Source organism: Manduca sexta, chromosome 28 (assembly GCF_014839805.1).
Source record: "Manduca sexta isolate Smith_Timp_Sample1 chromosome 28, JHU_Msex_v1.0, whole genome shotgun sequence".
Taxonomy (NCBI): domain Eukaryota; kingdom Metazoa; phylum Arthropoda; class Insecta; order Lepidoptera; family Sphingidae; genus Manduca; species Manduca sexta.
The window spans coordinates 958,852-976,086 of record NC_051142.1 but is presented as its reverse complement, the minus strand read 5'-3'; the positions used below and the strand labels follow the sequence as shown (position 1 = coordinate 976,086).

The window sequence follows — 17,235 nt, the reverse complement described above, 5'->3', positions numbered from 1 at the left end:
GATGATGTAGATATATTAACAGATACAAGATAATATTTCGTTGCATGCATAACTCTCGGCCTCGCGTGTCAAACGACGGTAATCATCTGATTAAAGCAGTTTTCGGCACATAATACTGAACTCAAGGAATACAAATGCCATAGCAGTATTTCTATAAATTTTAACCCGTCAATTCGAGCATTTTAACATCTCGCCAGTCAGCGAGGGCAGGTGCGGATAATAAATACCCATGATGAGGTGCGCGGCAGGGTTACCATACGCGAAACGTACCCGTTTTATGGCTCGTTCAGTGGAGTTTTTGCGCATTTTCGTAAATTTATAGCTACGTTAAGCGTTTTGCGGCACGTACAATGATTTAATGCTACAAAAAGTAGTTAATGTTCGTGATGCGTTTTATCAAAAAGTTACGTTGTTAATACAAACTAGATTTTTTCCACGAGACTGTCCTTAAGCGGAATAAAGTCACATGTGCACTATCCTGGATAACGGGTTAAGTAGCCTATAAGTTATTCAGTACTGGTCCATATATGCGTTAAAAGTCAAATCCATTTAGCGGTTTCTTTTTTAAAAAAAACAACTTCAAACTTTCGAATCTATAATACTAGCTTTTGCTCGCGGCTTCACCCGCATGAAGGAGTTTTCGGGATAATTTTTTTTCCGACTTTCTTAATATGTGTCGTTATATTATGACCAAAGCACACAAAATCATTATAAATAGTCTATGTGTTATTCTGATGTATAACCAATATTACTGTAAAGTTTCATCCAAATCCGTTCAGTAGTTTTTTCGTGAAAGAAGAACAAACATACATGCATCCTCACAAACTTTCGTATTTATAATATTAGTAGGATTAGGGCATAAATGCGAAATATACGCTTTTAACAATAAACAACAAAGTTAATAAATATAGTATGAAATACAAAAGTTCCAGTTATGCGTCAATATGACTTTTTATTGTATAAATTGTTTTATTACATACCCTTAGAGTGAACAATGACATGACGGACTAAAAGGCTTTTAACCTTAAGTTCTTGAGGCACCTGAAGTGCATCTCAATACATTTTCAGACATCCAATTACGATAACACAATTCATATACATTCAAAGAATAAATTGTAAGTACTCAGTATTCATATAAAATCTGAATCGATATTTAAAGAAAATGCTATATGAATGTGAAGGTGAGTTTATTTCTTACTAGGTTTTGTTTGCGAGTTCGCCCGTGTGAATCCCCTTTGCCCTACAAAAGTCCTTGAAATAGCGTACGAAGCCAGCGCCATCTATTCAAAAATATTGTCCATGGGAGCTTACTAGGATATAATAATAATAATATCAGCCCTGTATTATATACTTGCCCACTGCTGAGCAAGGGCCTCCTCCACTACTGAGAGGGATTAGGCCTTAGTCCACCACGCTGGCCTAGTGCGGGTTGGTAGACTTCACACACCTTCGAAATTCCTACAGAGAACTTCTCAGATGTGCAGGTCTTCTCACGATGTTTTCCTTCACCGTTAAAGCGAACCATAAATTCACAAAGAATACACACATGATTTTTTAGAAAAGTCAGAAGTGTGTGCCTTTGGCATTTGAACCTGCGGACATTCGCCTCGGCAGTCCGTTCCACACCCAACTAGGCTATCGTCGCTTTACTAGGATAACAATAGCCTAAATGTTAATCCTGAGCATAAGCTATCCGTGTGCCAAATTTCATTCAAATCCGTTTAGTTATTTCTGCGTTTACTTCCAATAAACATCCAAACATATTTACAAAGTTTCGCCTTTATAACTTGCAAGAGTAAGATATTTTTCAATATTAAAACTATTACTATAAAAGTATTTTTCTTTTACGTGAGATAAGTAAGTATTACAATCCTTTGAGCTGTGCTTATAATGCAAAATATTTAAAAATATAATGATATTGCATTTTTACTTTTTAATTTGTCACAGACATGATTTTTTGACGATGAAGGCACCCTTAGCTCTGCAGGGTTCACTGGTTCGGGTACAAGGAAAGAAAATGTGAGACATTTGGAGCGTGCATCTGTTCCACAAATGTAAAAGTGAATCGAGTGAACAACGCTTCATTGTGAAGATAGCTTTTTATTGCTTGTCGCGTCTGAAGACGTTAGAAGTTCATTTTGACAAAACGAAAATTGTTTTCACAAACTATGCTCATATTTTTTTTTTGTTTTGAACATATTTAAAACGGTTCAGATAAAGTTTGAGCAAAGTTTATATTAGTGTAGAAAAATGCGTTAAACAATGTAAGTACATAAGTACATATGTATAACTTTTCGTAATATATTATGTATATGTATATCTATATATTAGTAAAGCCTAATTTAAATACTTTATTAATTTCACAATAATGATTGATGACAAAACATTCAAAATTGCACACATACACGCTATTTATGCGCGAAGGGGTATGCAGAGGTACCACTAGTGTACGTGTACCCATTTTACGCTGTGTGTATTCCGCCCATGATATATTCATTATATTGTGATAGGAGGAAGACTATCGCTAATTCGGCCACAAATACCGAACTCAAAATTGCATTGTGTGTTTTCCACGTTACAAACCACTTCTGAATTGGAAACTCAAATCCACGAACCATATTAATCTAACACGAGCCTCTCTGTTGAGTGGTGGAAACAACTTATCTACCAACATGTCTATCAAACTGATCGGAATAGAGGTTAAACTAACTAAAAGTGACGACTCTAGTTGTGAGTGGAAAGGACTGCCGACACGAATGTTCGCAGGTTGAAAACCCACCTCTGATTTTTTTTATTGTGGGTATTCTTAGTGAATTATCACTTGCTTGCGTGAGAAAACCTGCATACCTGAGAAGTTATTTATAGGAATTTAGAGGGCATGTGAAGTCTTCCAACACGCGATAAGCCATCGTGGTGGACAAAGGCCTAACCCCTCTCAGTAGTAGCGGAGACCCGTGCTCAGCAATGGGACAAAATATAATACAGGGCTGATATTATAATTATTATAACTAACTAAATTAATCCTTAGTATATAGAACCAAAGTTCAATATTATCGGCAAGACCTTGGCAAAATTTTATCTTGATATAATAGTAGATAACTCGACTCACACTGTCTGGTCAGTTATAATCTACATACAGAATACTGTTGTAATAGATTTTATAAACCTCACCAAATCTATAACATCATAGAAATACAAGTAGTAAAGCTTTGTAGTTGCGCTGCTGCTTATCCCTTTTTAAGATTAAAGGTGTACACGTACAAATCTATAAATAGCTTATCAAATATTAAATTCGAGAGCCCGTTTTCAGTGTTAATATTTATTTAAAACAAATCAAATGTAACGTCGAATTGTGTGTTAATAGCTTTTGATATGCCGTTTTTATTGAGGCAAAAGATAATTTAGCCAAACCTCGTTTTGGATACTTTTTCCAATGCGTGCGAACGTATTCGCGGCTACAACTTGTTATAGATGTTCCGTACTGTAAACTTGATCGTGTGGTTTAAGGTTAAACCGCCATCTGATATGGTAACATTATAATTAAGCACAATTAACTTAATGACTACCACAGTTGGTTTTGCGACAATGTAATTAATTACTCCATTTTATATAAATTGTTTTATTACCTTATAGCACATTTAAATTTAATTTTAATTTTAAGCACTAAACACATCGCCGTAAGCTTTATAATATTTTAAATCAACATAGATTGCTTTAACTTCCTTTGTAATGTGGAAAGTTTTAAAAGCGATTTGCAAACCACTGTTTTTTATATTTTATTAAAAAGAGTGCATTATATTATTTAATTTATTTCCTACGTGTTGTTCGCAGCTTCGTTCCGCGGGAATATTCTTTTCCGCAGAAGTCCCTAAAATATTTTAGTTCTCCATAGCCTCATCTGTACAATACCAGCGCCATATTTTATCTTCCTAAAATTCTTTCTTGAAAAAATATAAAGATAAACCTCCAATTAAATTGCAACATTTGCAACATACTACAAAATGTAATAATACAAAAATGGTAGTATATTTTCACTACCAAAAAAATACCACAAAAGTGGATAGTGAGCCTTGTTAGGAACCTCGCTTTCTTTGGTCAAACTACCTTATAATAAATCAGCAGTTTATTATGTATCAGACAAACATGCAAGCAAAACCATATAAAGGACTTTTTTACGTATTTTTATTAAACCAAACATTAGTAGATTTTGAAAAAAATCAATAACATACAGACAGACATAAAAGGGGACTAAGTTTTATAATTTGCATAGATATCATTATTTCTAATACATCGAGACGTGGAAAGAAAAGTCAACAACAAAACATCACATAGATTTTAATGATAGAGACGATGCTCTACAAAGCTGTAGCTAATTAATTATATTTCAAAGTAAATGAGCGATATTTAGTGCCATGAATTTAATATCTTTTAATGTAATATTAATGCTTATTAAATACTAAAAATATCCGTACTATCAAAAGAAATATCTTTCACATCAAAATCCTCTCCGAACCTAGTAAGTTCAGTGCATTTTTTGTGTAGACACTATCTCAGTTTATGAAGCTTAAATATAACTTTTGCTCGGTTCTCAGCGAGTGTTCAGATCACATTGTCATTGTGGTCACGGAGTGAGTGGGAGCGTCATAATACTGTATTTTACGGCTTAATTTATCACATACGAAGAGGTTCACTGGCATTTTTGTAAACTGGCGGTATAAGAACAAGGCACTTAAACTAGATACGCATATAGACTTGATAATATAAGATGGAATATATTATAGTAAATGTTTTTTTTTTGTGTTTTATATAAAAGTAATTTTAAAACTAGAATTTAATATCCATGTGATAATATAGATTGGCGTTTAATGCGTAGTCTAACCCCATTATTCATTGACGTTATTTATCTAAGGACGGAGCATTGCTGTGATAACAAGTCTGTTTCACAGCTTTGTTTATCTGACAGCCAACTAGATTCAAGTTGTATCTCAATATTAGCCAATCACATTGATCTACGCACTGCGAAGGCTGCTATGCCGTCAGCACTGAGAAACAGACTTGTTATCTCCGTCCTTAGATAAATAACGTCTATGAATAAGGGAGTAATCTGTAGTTAAAACCACAAAAAGTACACAATGGTTATTTACAAGACTTGAGAATTAAAGAAGGGTTTATGAAAACTCATCTCCTAAGAGGATTAAATTCAATCGGGACGGCAATGATTTCATAAATCACTCCCCTGTATAGAGCACTATAAAGCCCTAAATACGTGACCCTCAGTGACTCCAATTGTTAATCAACTCCATTTTGAATGACAATGGAATCATTTGCATGAGATTTTCGACGGATTCCATGACGTGTTTCCCATCAAAAGCATTTTCTCTTATAGTATTTGAGGAAATTATTTTGCGGATTATGTATAATTCGAACGGTAGCTCAGTGTTAATAATAAAATTATAAATAAGTCTTCCAAGAATAAAAATCTTTTTATACATCAAAATGGCGAGACAGATAATTCGTTCCTCAGATATTAACAGGGCTATTAATTATTTAATACAGTATTTAGAAGTAACTGGCAACATTAGAGGTTAAGGCTCATTAATTACGCTTGAGAAAATATTACTGGGTTAAACAGGGAACACAGCGTGTTGCTAAGTAATAATACCAGTTGGCAGTCCCGTATTATTTACTGCCACAACTAGTCACGGGGCCTCATCCACAACAAGAAAATTAAGACCTCATTCCACTACCATTGGCTTAGTTTTTTTATACGGAAAAATGACCCCACTCCCCTGGTGGTAAGTGGGGTGGGATCCCATAGAACACCGACTGACGAGAGATGATTACTCCTCGGCATCAGATACATTAGTGTCGGCCTGTTCGAACCGGCTTTGCACAAGCTAATCTACTTACATGGGCCACTATGGCGCGTTTTAATATCTTGCGTACGGTGGTCACTATCCGGGCGGATATAAAATATATCCTACCACCAGCATCAACAGCTAAGAGCGGAATGACTGACCTAAATATTCGAATGTAGAATAATGTGTGTAGATTACTTCACGTCTTTCCCTTTTCTGTAGTCAAATATCAGCATAAATAGCTTCTTATTTTGAAACCAATACAAATAAAGGGTATAAATATTATGGGGAAAACGCCTCTAAGAATACAAGTTCCCTATAATCATTGTTGCGCGTAGTCGATTTACACTCGGTTTGTTTTTATTGTTCTTTACATTCGGCATATTCGCTTGGCAATAGTTCATATCGGCTTATCGAAATAGCGAGTGAAATGGTAATCGTGTGAATGTGTTTTGGAATAATGGCGTTACATATGATGTTCTGTGATGTTTGAATAGAATTAAAAAAGAAGTTAATACGAGAAACTCTTGTATTGTGTGATTTGTGGCAGTTCTACGCGAATGGATTCTGCATAGTATGTACTGAAAAATATATATTTTTTTAAATTTTAATATTCCCGCGCATCAAGCGCCATCTTGGTAATTCGACCATAGACCGATGAAGCTATTGATTTTGTAAGCTGGTCGATTCATAACTTATAAAGCATAAAACTGTCAGGAGAAAACAATTTACTTTGAGACATAGGAAGATAATTAAAAAAAAAGTATACCTATTTACTTTTATTTCTTATATCTGCAAATAACTTAATTAACTTAAATTTATTATCCTATCACATTAACTAAGGTTACGTATCTATCGATATTGACTGCGATTTAGGTTTAATTAATTGTATTCTCGATTTCGAAATAATAAACAAATCATTTATTTTATTAGCTTTAGGCTTCACTGGTAAATGTTTACCAAGTATTCCACTGAATTCATTGATACCAACAACTAAATAAATATACAGATAACAGAAATAAGAAGTAATGTTCTGTGTTACCTTCGATATTATTTAAATTTCAAACTTATCCTTTTCAATATTGTCAGCTCGTTTTATACTGGAACATTTCAAAGTAACCTGCATCGCATGAATGAATAATAAAACAATTACGCAGACGTGGGGTCGACAGATATATCGACATTTTGTATTCGATTTTCAGAAATATTAATGTTTCGTTTAATATTGTATTTTGTGTTTAAATAACAATGGTTTTGTTTTGCTTCTTTGGTTCATGCGATACTTTGAATTTTTTTATAGAATTTATTCATTTACATACCCTATATCGCCCACACGGCGAATCTGTCTTTTTGCAACTATCGGCGTTCCAATAGAAGTAGAGCTTTGATAGTCGAATTATAGGTAAACAGGATTTTTATCTATAATTCTCTCTTTTGTTTAGTAATGCTATCCCCATTTATAGAGATAAAGTTATCATAATGTGTAAAACATAACATTGCAATTCGGATAAACTGTTGATTTTACGTATCTGCTATCGTCATACATAAGTTTCACAAAATAAATATGTGGATACATAAATTATTTTCGACTTACTAATTTTAACATTTATACATATTTTAATTTCTAAAAAAATAATAAATTTAACTTTAACTAAATCTATATATATAAAAATGAATTGCTGTTCGTTAGTCTCGCTAAAACTCGAGAACGGCTGAACGGATTTATCTTATCTTGGTCTTGAATTATTCGTGGAGGTCTAGGGAAAGTTTAAAAGGTGAGAAAATTTCGAATAATTGCCGGGAAAATCCTCAAAACAGCATTTTTCTATTTCCCATACAAACGTTTTCTAAATAAAATGGAGAGTCAATTTGTAATTTATTACCGCTGCATAAAGTTCAAATTCGCGTGCGCGTTGGAGGATCTAATATCGCGTTCTGAAACTCAACAAAAGTGAAAGTGAATCGCGAACGCGACAAAATTGCATAGTCTCAAAATACATAGCACATAAACAGTGGTCGGCTTCGAGAAACTCAATTTTAGCTAACTTCAGTTGTTAATATAATATATAACTCAAAGGTGACTGACAATGATATATCAAGGAACAGCCCAAACCATTGGACGGATCGGGCTAAGACTTTACATGCATAAAGCTACTATGACGTAGGCATCCCCTAAGAAAGGATTTTGATAAATTCTACCCTTAAGGGGATAAAATAGGGGATGAAAGTTTGTATAAATGTTCTTAGATTTTCGACTGATTGAACTGAAATTATAGATTGGGGATAAAATTAGTTTGAACCTATAAGTACCGGGAAAATATGTAGCAAGACTTTTATCAAACAGTGGAATTTTATCCTGGAAAACACTTTCACGCGGGCGAAGCCGCGAGCAAAAGCTAGTAAAAAATATATATAACTTATCTACAATCCGTATGACATAAGTATTACGTGTTTTATATATTTTATAACTTTAAATATGACACTTAATTTTTTTTACACACTAACTTACATATTATAGAATAGTTGTTTTAAAATCAATTTGAATGTCCACGCGTGTATCTCTTATTATGTAAGCACTAAGCACTACATCAAGTCACACATGTCTGGCCAACAGCCAATTTCCTTCCTATGATTCATGGTACCAGTCCATCATCGCAGATTACAGCGGATACAGATCTAATCCCAGTAAATGATGTTTGAAACGCGGAGCATACACGGAATATTGTTTCATCTGGAAATCAAATTCTGGACATTACATACAACATATCTTTATGTTTATAGCAGTACTTGTTAATCTACTATTGTTATACGAAATAGGAACTTAGATACACAATTTAGTTCTTAGAATTACAAAGTACGCTGTGGCACTGCTTTTCACTCGACATAGGATATTCGATGTTAATTACATTTTTTATCCACATTTAGGGTGCTCTTCAGGCAAAATAGCGCGCTAAGCGTACCTATTTGTAGAAGTTAAATACTCGAAAACCGTTTCTTAAATTTTGTGGTTTTATTTTTTTTTAAATGTGGATATTGTGTCATTAAATTTCAAAAGAAAAATGCCACTAAAATTATTGATTATATGCATCTCCTAAAGTAGGTGCAAGAAAACATTTTCGGATCACGAGGTGCGGCGGGAATATGCAAAGATATATGAATAATTTCTTTTAAAAAAATATTTTTAATCCTCTAACTAAAATATTCCTAATTAAATTATCTATTTAATAGTGTCTATTGCAAATTAAAATTATGTGTAGGCGATGATGATGCACTACTCGTGAAATGATCAATTGTTACCAGCACGGAGTATAAAGTTTGTGTCTGCTACGGCGACAGGCTAAGCTGTTGTCCCCTTACGACATAGAAGGCACGGTGAAAAGAGTACCCCAGTTGCACCTCCGCCTACCCATTCAGCTACAAAGGCGTCTGTGTGATAAGATCAAAGTTAAAACTTTCTTGAAATATGTTTTACGTAACACGCTTGAGTATTTCGGGACACTGAATAATATATAAACTAAAGTTTGTGTAACTTACTAACTTTTATGTAAGTAGTAGTTAGATGAAGTATTTATAGCTCCTGCGAACTTCTGCTAAGTAACTCTCATGCGAACACTTGGGATGTTTTTGGCTTTGCGAAATATCTGGTTTGGCATTCATTCAATTACTTACGAGAACTTAAAACCAATGTTAGTTAAACGCCACAGTAGATCTAGGATAAATTAAAAAGCTATATAATGATATAATAGATATAGAAAAGATCTGATACACTAATAAAACCAGCTTAAACTGGACCAATATTACTAGAGGTTTGGATGATGTTGGTATTAACCAATACAATCATAGTATAAAATGTAGAAGATGTTACAATAACGTTCAAAATAAACCCCACCACGCGGTAACGTGCTCAAATTGTTTGCCGGTTATTATAATTAACAAGGAGACTATGTATGGTAATGCTAAGCATACTAAAAACACCTTTAGACGCATACACATACGTACTTGAGAAATGAAAATCAGTTTATTTAAGCAGTAATGAAACGTAGAGATGGTATAAAAAATAAACTATAAAACAAATATTCTATAAATTGACGTGATTTACTGTTTTATTAGTAAAATACGTCTATCACATGGGCTGCGAATTTTACGGTCTTTTAAATTTGAATAAATAAATACACTGAAGTTTACTATGGAAAACTTTCAGAACATTTTTACAGAATTTAGAATGCCGTAAATGATTGAAAATGGAAAAGGTCAGGTCAATTTGCCACAATATTCCTTTAAGATGTGATACGAGCAGAGCCTATTTCGTATCGGGATCAAGTAAATCCAATTTCGGGTAAATAAGTTTTTCCATTAAATTTTCAACTTACCTGTCTAGGGCATTGAACTATTGCTAGTAATGGAAGTGTACGATTTATGTTTGTTATACGGATTTTTATAAATATTCTATTTTTGTTTTGATTATCTTCTTATTCCTGGTAGTAAGTAAACTGACGACAATAATTTTATAGAAGGTACCTAGCCAATAATCAATGTATAGGTATATAAAATCTTAGCGGTATATCACGTACCAAAAAAACTATAGATTCAGTTGTTATTGAACGAACAAAGGATACCTATAACTAGGTAAATAGCAAAGAGTATAAGAACTTTTCGCTATATATTGTACTAAAATGAGCTCATGATGCTCTCGATTTCATGAATATAACTTGAAATCGAATTCTATAACATTAAGAACTAAAACAATTCAGATGATTTTGAGCCGAAAAATGAGCCCAGAATTTCAATGTTTACATTCAAAAACCATCAGATCAACAGGATTTCAACTCAAAAAACACCATTCATGAAATCAAAACAGCGCTGCAATTCCCCGTAATGACTATTCATTTCCAACTCTAAAAATACTCGCAGACTTGAAATAACTGAAAAGCTACGATCTGTGAATTACAGATCGAACAGAAAAACAGCTCCAGACACTGCGAACTAAAAGTACTCGAATTTAATGAGACTCGTACTGAGACTCCGGTTTATTCAGTGACAATTGAGATCCCAGCGGACTGGGTTGTGAAAATGCTAACAAATCGGAAGTCGTAGACGACGAACTTTTTCCGATTAATTTGAGCTGTACAGTAGACCTACCTGTAGATATGCCTGGTTGGAAAATTGTACTAGATACTGTATTTAAATTCTAAATTGAATTTAACAAAAGATTAAGATTTTTTTAATTAATAATTTTTTTTCTTCATTCTACTTTAGTATTGGCATTAGTTTTGATAATTGGGGTCTCTTGGTTACGACAATAATTATCACTATATTCCTGGTACACTTTTTACAAAGAATTTTGACAAGCTTAATCTCTATTTTTTAGAGATGAGATATTTATTTTATTTAAGTACCTATTCGTGTGAAAACAAAATACGTGTTACGTGCTTGTTCATACTTAATATAGCGGGCATCGTTCGCGTGCTTCAGAATGCCTTTAAAGCTGTAGCAAAAAGCTTTGGCGGTGTAAAGTAATATTGTCTCTGGAGATTACCCCGATAGCAACTGTTCTATGTATAGCGAGTGGAAGTGATACAGTGGTTTGTTTATCAACTATTAACATAGACTGGATTGTTATGCCGCTCAATGCATTGGAGAGCACGTTTAGCTGTTTATCCATACACCTGTTGTTTGAGCTATAAATAGAAGCTATATATAGCACGAATCTATAAGTGTGAATTTGTTTTGAAAATCATGAGTGAAGTCACAAGTTTTAATTATATTCATTTAAAAGAAGTCGAGTAATAACCACCAGCGAGGAATTTCAATTTTCACACACATTGCCTTGAACGATTGATGAATCAGAAGGGTTTGGAAATTAGATTATAACGGAGTTATTACTCATGCCGTTAACAAATTCGGCCTCTGTAAATGGGCCCTGAAGTGTTCAAAGTAATCGCTGTAATCAAGAGGCCTTTTAAAATAAAACGTATTTTATGTATAGATACATACTTTGTTTTATCTCTGCATCAATGGGCTGGCAACTAACGCTCACGTTCATAAACCTTACTTATCTAATGACTGGGCAATGCTAGGATAAAAAGTCTGTTTCTTACTCAGAAAGGCTGTTATGTTGAAAACACTGACTTTCAGTTCGACACCTCTCGTACTGAGAGACATAGGATAAAATGGACGCTGTGATCGGTAAATATTGTGATACAACTTTACTTCAGTTGACTGTCAGATTAACAAAGCCAGGGAGAACTATGAATTTGTCTACATGCATTCGGGCACACTGTGTGCTCAGATTATTTGTGAATACTCGTGTAAATGACGAGTCGCAGATAACCGCAATTTGCTGGCGTTGCTGGTAAGTGTCGCGTTTCGGAATCAGCCTGTGTATATCCGGTTTTAAACAGGCCGGCATAATTGTGACGACTCGGTTCAAAAAACCTTTATCACTTATTATTTTAAACATAACCATAAATATATTTTCAATTAACTTTATCCGTTTTATCTTCTGGTCTCGGATCGTTTGAAGTGCAAATCACCCAAGCTTTGTTATCAGATAATAGGTTATATTTTGAGATAAATTTTATCTGATTTAACTTTCGCGAGTGCAGCGAAACGAGAAATTGTTTATGGATTGATAAACATGCATTTTGCTTTCAAAACGAATGTAGGAAAATATTGGAGGATGGAAATATGCTATACCTTTATGTGTGCTCGACATGGCTATAGTGTCGTCCTCTGTCACGTCATGGGACGGAACACTAATGGTCAAAATTGGGTACCTGGGTTTTCCTGTCTAACGCTTTGGGAATAACGACGTAATGTATGTTTTTTTTTTATTGTAAATACGAAATTTTATTATTTACGATGTCTAAATGATTGTTAAAAGTAAATGCAGTAACTACTGAACGAAGTTTGATGAAATTTGGCAGATATACAATATAAATTTGTTTCGGAAAATTATAAAACTGACCTTTATCCCAATAAAATTTACTACTGTATTCAATAGCATTACCAATATAAACTTAATAATATTAAAATGATAACACTTATACTTTTGATTAACGACTACAACAATTAGTTAAAGTTACAAGAACCTCGTAATGACAATGCCATCTAAAGCGTCAGATTAAGTCACGTGTGCCACGTATAGTCGTCAGAAACATAAAACCTGCCATATAGTCCTAGAAGTGCCATGTAGCAACACAATAGAACTCCACACTTAATGTCAAACGTGTATTCAAATCATGCGCTGATCTCCTTATGAAGTTCCGTCAGTGACCTAACTATTTTTATTTGCCTGCCGATGAATCTTGATGCTAGTAATAAAAGTCTCGCCAATATCGTCTCATTGTACGAAGGAACAGCAATGGTCTAGAATATAATCTAGAAGTGATTCACGTTTGTGAGGTCCGCATTCATTTACATATATTTGTCAATGCGTTGCACAATATGGCCATCAAGGTAACTGATGGCCAACAGTGAAATATAGGTGCTGAACACGTGCGAATAAGTGCATTATTTCGTTGAAGAACCTGGCGGTGTCAACGATTTATTATTATTAATTACCATATTTCGATGCTAGTAGATTGTAGCAAATTGAAACCCATTCAGGGTTGAAAAATTCACATATTTATCATTTGATATACTATGAAATTTTACAAAATAATTAATTGCAATATTTCTTACGTATCTTTTAGTTCTATGATATGAAATTTTATAGACTGAATTGGCACAAAATAATATTGTTTATGTATCAAGAAGTGCCGAATTCATTACAAAACTACTAAAAACTCGTAAAGATTCCCGCGAGTCGTCATTTCGCGCTGATTTGCACAAATGTTTATTCACGTTCCATGTATAACAGCAGATATAGAGAGTTGGATCGGAAGAAATCCGATTATGGAAAACGAATACTATCGATGAATTCTATTGATAAAGTTTTTTTTTAGAGAATTAGGATATTCTTATAACCTTGAAATAAAATAAATTGTGTACCAAATAATTATAAATTTACTGGAGGTAGGATCCATTAATATCCGCCTGGATAGCGACCACCATACACAAGGTGTTAAAACCCACCACAGTGGCCAATGTAAGTATGTCGAGTTCCGGGATCAGTCTGTGTATATCCGGTTCCAACAGGCCGGCATAATTGTGTCAACTGTCTAGGGGTAATCATCTCTCGTCAGTCGACATTCTATTGGATCCCACTCTCTTACCATCAGGTGCAGTTGGGTCCTGTGCTGTGTCCGCATAAAAAAAAATATCATTTGATATATTTTCCCCCAAACTCGGTAGCTCAAATAACGCAATAATCTTTAATTTTATTTTAAGTGACCTTGATAGATGCTATTGTTTGATTCAAATTGTTCCATCCCACTCTTTAGAAAAATATGTTCATATCATTCATCAGCTAGTAAGTACCGTTAAATATGGCAAAGGATATTCATTTACTTATAACATGGCAGTATGGTCTCTGACCTTAGCCAGTTCTCTACGAAACGAATAAAAATAAAGATATTCATTTTCCAAATTCGAATTTATAAACCGAACACTTTATTCCGTCATTAGTCGGTAACAAGACACACATAAAGTAAACATGATATTGTATTCCCCGTGTGTCAACATTGTAATTACAGATGTACGAAATAATTACTACGCAGACTTCGTGACGCTATCGTGGCATGACAATATCGCGAATATTACTGTACTTACATACAAGATTACGTGTTTAACTTAAATAATTACTTCACATCCAAATATCGTATATAAGAATAATGATTGTTTGTTACTACAGGTAATGAATGATTCGGTTGTTAAAGGGTTTTTTTATATCGTGTGCAGCAAATGGCTCCTAATATTTGTTATAGCACTGCCCATAAACACAGTACCAAAATCGTGAACACGTTGCTCATATTATAGGAAAGTAGATAAATCCGGAAATCCCATGGGCTATAACATTACGGAACACCATAGCGAACTATCACTTTATGTTGATTTTCTCTGTAAGATTGTAGCCTTTTTATGTCGGCAAATATGTTATAGTGTAACGAATAAAGGTAAATATATTATACTGATCCCTAAAAGTATGTTTATTCTTTATATCATTAACTTATTTATAATTAAATTGATTAATAACTATGACTATAAATCTTGAATAATATTTGGCATGCAATTTGCAATAAATTGGAGGAAAATTATTGCTTTATAATAAATAGGTGCCATCTGCCAAAGTAGAAAATGGAAAAGTTTCAATACGTCATTTTGTTGCCACAGATGTCTATATATTTGTGAAGGACAATAACTATTTAGATAATGTGAATCGTGAGACACGTGTAAATTAAAATTAGATATACATTAAGAAAAACGAAAGATAAGTACAAAAAATAAAGAAAATACGAGAACATAATTTTCATTTTAGAATATAGTATTATTACTATCAAATTTAAATATACACGTGTTATTGTAATTTTAACTGATGTAGGTTTTTGATAGCATTAAGATGAATTATCATATTGCGTCAACTGATATCTCCGGGAGAGTAATATTGTCGACCTTTAGAACGATTGGGAAAGGAAATTTAGGGGCTTTTGTGGATGAGCCGACCACAAATACAATGACAAAGCTGTTACTTCATGTTACACGTCGGTTTTCTAACAGTGGTGCCGGATTGAGCTAGCCTATGCCCGCTAGACAACACTAGCAACTATGGTGCTCTGCCATTTAAATCTCGCAAAATCCATTTCACCAGACCACAAAAGGAACGAGTAATCTATTTAAATTTGAATATTTTTTAATTGTATTGTGACTCTTATGAAATCTAAACTATTAACAACTTAACAAATGATGACAACCTTCAGCATACAAAACGTCCCTCTAAATCCAACAAGGCGAATTTAACACACAAAAGTTATAAAAAATAATAAAATCATTCTGTGAATTTTTAGTAATAAGTACGCTCTGAATAAATTATGCTTACTCGTAGTCCTTGTACTCGTAAAAAATGTAATTACATGACTGGTAAAAGATTAATGCATATAGCTAAAATGACATTAATGGCCGCTGGCTATTATCATGTGATGCGATCGGTGAGTGGTCATTGTTCTAAATTATACAGCCCACATAGCAATCCATTTGTTTTAAAAGTAAAAAGGATTTACACTAAAAATGTTTAGTGGCAATTATCTTTTTAGTAATATTTTTTGGCAATAAATAATATTGAAATATCGGTACGTGGTTAGTGGTGACTTTTTGACATAAAAAATGATATAATTATTAACTCAATACTGTAATGGAAAATATGTTTTCAAATATTCAAAGAAAATAATGCATATAAATGTTCAAATAACTAAATAAAACTTGTATAATAATAACTGAAAGATTGTATATAGATTTGAATAAACACTCATTTGTAAACTGTGCGAAAATAAAATATTTCAAAAAGAAGTTTTAATAGGTATGTATCTACAGCAAAATATATCAACTAATTTAATAATTAATGTTTTTTACAGGCGGACTTAATGCTCTGATAAACAGTTTTGCTTACAAGTGATTTTGTTAGGTTAGGTACCTAGTTTCCTACAAGTTGCATGAATGCTTTAAGTCTATAAGTATAGAATGGTAATTACAATAATAATTAATTATAATACATTTAAAGCACTATCTTATTCAATCTCAAAATGTGTCGAAATTTAATTCTTACCTTTTTAAAAACAATATTTTTTTTTATTGAAATTTATTTTTTAGTCCTCTCACTCCAAACACATTCTGCACTTTCGCAAACTTTAAAAACAAAACACGGTCATTTTTTTCACTACAAAAAGTTTTTAATAAAAATGTTCTATACTAAACTGGCAATAAACAACATTCTAACACAAGTTATAAATTAAAAAGGTAGAGTTCTAATTTCAAATTCCCGATTGCAGCGGCGAAGGCGACGCGACACGTTCTGCCGGCGCAATTTTAGAAGCAAGACTGAACTGAAACTAAGGGCTGAAAGTTTGTGTGCGGCCCGTACGTGCAACAAGTAGATGTTTGTATAGTTTCTAGTCGAGCGATGAGTAGGCGAGCTTCTAGATGATTAATATTTTAGTAATATTAAAAATAATTGTGGTGATAAAATTTTAATAGAAAAAATTTATAAACAAGTTTCAATAAAGTTGTAATTATAACTGGCTAAATTGACGCCCTCGATGTAATCCGAGTTTTAGCCTCACGGCAGTATTTCTCATTATTTGTTGAGGTTTGGGTTATATTACCAAGCTGGAATAACTCCAATTTAGTTTATATGAACAACTTTGTCATAATATCGAGTTGATTCGAAGCTTCCCACATAAAACCCACGCGTTTCTACGTCTTTGTTAGATGCTTTAAGGCGCTA

At 33.3% G+C, this 17,235-nt stretch overlaps 1 protein-coding gene across 1 annotated transcript in view; it reads right to left on the bottom strand.

Moving 5' to 3' along the window:
* The window catches only part of LOC115453711 (arrestin homolog), a 65,173-nt gene extending 48,358 nt beyond the window's left edge, over positions 1–16,815 (bottom strand). Inside the window, exon 1 of the mRNA XM_037444825.1 lies at positions 16,558–16,815. The gene's annotated coding sequence lies outside the window, so the exon portion shown is untranslated. The remainder of the gene's footprint in view (positions 1–16,557) is intronic.
* Positions 16,816–17,235: the final 420 nt, after the last annotated feature.